Source organism: Macaca nemestrina, chromosome 1 (genome assembly GCF_043159975.1).
Source record: "Macaca nemestrina isolate mMacNem1 chromosome 1, mMacNem.hap1, whole genome shotgun sequence".
NCBI classification, from domain to species: Eukaryota; Metazoa; Chordata; class Mammalia; order Primates; family Cercopithecidae; genus Macaca; species Macaca nemestrina.
The window spans coordinates 80,183,927-80,187,327 of NC_092125.1; positions in this window are offsets into that span (position 1 = coordinate 80,183,927).

Sequence of the window (3,401 nt, forward strand, 5' to 3'; positions counted from 1 at the left end):
AGGAAAAGTCCAGTCCCTGAGCAAGGAGTCTGTGAGTCTGGCTCCTACCCTCCCATGAACTCTTTTTCTCTCTTTGGTGAGTTACTTTGCTACTCTATGTCAAGTTCCTTATTTGCAAAATGGGGTGATTGCAGCCCTCCTCAGAGGGTTTGACTGTAAAATTGCTGTGCAGGTGAATAAAGATATTAATCTTTGCCAGTCTGGCTTGCTGCAGGTTTTTTCTGAAGAAGTTGGAGAAACCCTTTTCATTTGGGTTATGTTTTAGTGGAGATTTTAAGCACACAGTAGTTTCCAATGTTAAAGGATTCAAATCTGTGATTCACCATATTGCTTTGCAACTTCTTTCACTATTTCCATTCTGAAAAAGTTCTTACCTCTCAAGGTTTTAGATGACTTATATTATTCCCATTTTTCTGTGGTTTTCTTTTTAATAGTTAATTCACTTTTTTCCAGTTCTAATTTACTTTGTGTATGTCTGTACTATTTTTTTTCCAAAATGCTTATAGTTTTTATGCTACTATAAATGGAGAGTGGATAATCTCACATTTTTCCATTGAACTGTAATGCTTTATTTTTTACCATATATTGAATTATTATATATAAGAATCAGAATTCTGCAAGAATATTACTTCTTCCTCTTTTGAAACCTTGCAGCATCACATACTTTGTTTTGTTTCTCTAAAAAATTGTCTTGTGCCCTGAGATTGTAACCTTTTCCAGGGCGTAGGGACTATATCCTTTTGAATCCTCTTATTTTTCATCCTGATATTTAGGCCTTAACTCACAGTATGTTGTTTGAGTTGGATTCGGATAACATACATCAAAACATACATGGATAGAGGAAGGGAAAGACAGGTGCAACAAAAAAATGCCTTCCCTGAAAGCAGAGTCAAGGCTGCTAGTTGAGTTCTGGCTGCTGATCTGCAGAACAGCTTAGAGTACCATCTTTGGGCTTCTAGAGAGACCTGCCTTTATCAGGTTGTCCTGAACAAACAGGGACCCAGGAGAACCTATGACCCTGAGCCTTTCCCAGCCCTCCCGTCACACTTAACTTGATCCTCCTCCCCCAGCCTTTCCATTTGAATCTAAATGGCAGTACCAGTTACCAGGCAGAGTCCTGAGGGAGCTCAGTGCAACACTGATACCCTCAAAGTCACCTCAATTGCTTCCCCAACCCCCACACTTTATGTAACTAGACTAAGAGATAATTCCACATCCATTAAACTTCATTTTTGGGCAATGGAAGTGCAGTGACAAACTGCTGCCCAAGTCCTGGAATAACAAACAGCTCTACCATTTCTTGTGCAGCTTTCATGAGCCATCAACTATTCAGTCTTTTGGTAGAGGCTTTTCTTTCTATAGACTTACATGCCTCAGCCATGTGTTATCTTAGGAAAGATATTTGTATATTTGTCATCCTTTCTGGCCAGAGGTACTTGAGCTGTTAATATTAGAACCAAATTCCTTCAAACTTCATAAACCTTGGTATAGAATTATACTAGATAGCCTCAATTCCTCTTATAAGAAATATGCTTGATATTCTAAGTCCCAAAAAGGATAATCCTCACTGGGACAGCTCAGGTAACATTGTGCTCCATCTCAATTTCATAAGGGATGACTGCAAATTGATGTCCTGCTCACTAAGGTTGTGTAGAGTGAGCCTGGGTTGAATAAGTGTAGCACATCCTTGATCTGCTCCTCTGCCCTTGGAACAAATTATCTTTAAAACGCTTGCAAACAGTACACTGGAATTTGGAAAAAGTGAAATGGCTTAGGAAAATTAGATTCTAGTGGGTTTGTATTTGAATCCTTTGTTGAGCGACAGACTTAGGCTAGTTATTTCATCTCTCGGAGCCTTGGTCTCTGCATCTGTTAAAAAGAATAATGGCTACCTTAATGGGTTGTTGTGAAAATTAGTCATATGTGTTTGAAGTGCCTGGCCTGTAGTAAGCTCTCAATATGATGTGGCTATTATTAGGTTTGGAGTAAGCAGGGTTTATTAGAGGTTCTTGGATGGTGTGGGCAGAGATCAGTGAGGATGAGTATCAAGTTCTTCCTGGTGTTCCCGAGGCCACTGCCAGAGTGAGGACACAGGATAGTATGGGCCATTAGGTTGCTCCAGCATTTGCATCTTTCTGGTGTTAGGAAGTGTATGACATTTGATGGTAAAGACCAGAAATTGTAGGCAACAGCTATGCTGGATAGCTGGGGTCTAGCCGGGTTTGTGGTCTTCCTACTCATCCCACCTTGCTCAGTGTGTCTCTCAAGGATTCTTCTCTCCAGGTGCAGTGCTGAGGGTCAAGGCTGGTTGCAATATGACAAGAAGAAGAAGCAGGCACATGTGGTCTTAGATGGCTATGGCCACCTGACAGAGTCTCGTGGGCCATTCCCAGAGAAAAGTAAAGGGGCAGCTCACATCTACCCACATTGAGGCCTGGTGCGTCCTTTGGTAGAGAGGTAGAGAGCCTTGTTCAGCCACTTGGCCTTATCTTTATTAATAGAAACTTTGGTAATATCATCTGGGAGGAAAAATAAAAATGCTAGCTGCAGAGGATATGTATTTTAAGATGATACAGTTTATATTTAGCGAGTGGGATTACACTCCTTGGGAGACATGAAAGAAGAGGAAGCGAGATTAGACCTGAGCATCTGGCCTGGGCAAATGTCATCTCCCAAAGTGGCCGTGCCCATGACAGGTTCACACCAGTGCAGAGTAGAGCTCTGAGGACTGTGCGACACCCACAGCTAACCCAACACCAGGTTTCTCTACTGCCCAAAGAGCTGAGGGGTGATAACCAAAGTCAGGGCTGCACCAGGGAGGGAGAGTGGGTCAGGCTATGGTACACATTCACGGGGCAAAATACCTGTGCACTTACCTAGGAGTGATTTTGGACAATGTGAAATAAACCGATGGATGTCAGGGCCTTCAGATATAGAGGTACAGATTATTATTCTATACCAAAGTGCTCTAAGAACTGACATCATTGTTTGAAGAAGAGCTGAGTGATGTGCAAATTTGGCATGCAACTATCACCCACCAATGAAGAAAGTGCAATCTGTTGTTGGATAACTTTTCAATTAAAACTTCCTTACTGTTTCCCCCAAAGTTGAATTACCACAAAAACAACAATGCTCACCCACATATTTTGAGCTGCTTTCCATTTATCTCATTTTATTCCCATAATATCCATGTAAAATTTGTTGAATAACCTTTGACACTTTAATATAAAAGTTATAATATAGTCATTGTAGAATTTTTTAATCTAAAAAATTATATTAAAATATAAAAAATCCCTTCCACTCAGAGAAAACCACTGTTAATATTTTAGTGAGTCTATTTTCAATATATTTTCATGCATATTTTAAGTAGTTGAGATATGATGCATAAAAGTTGTACACTA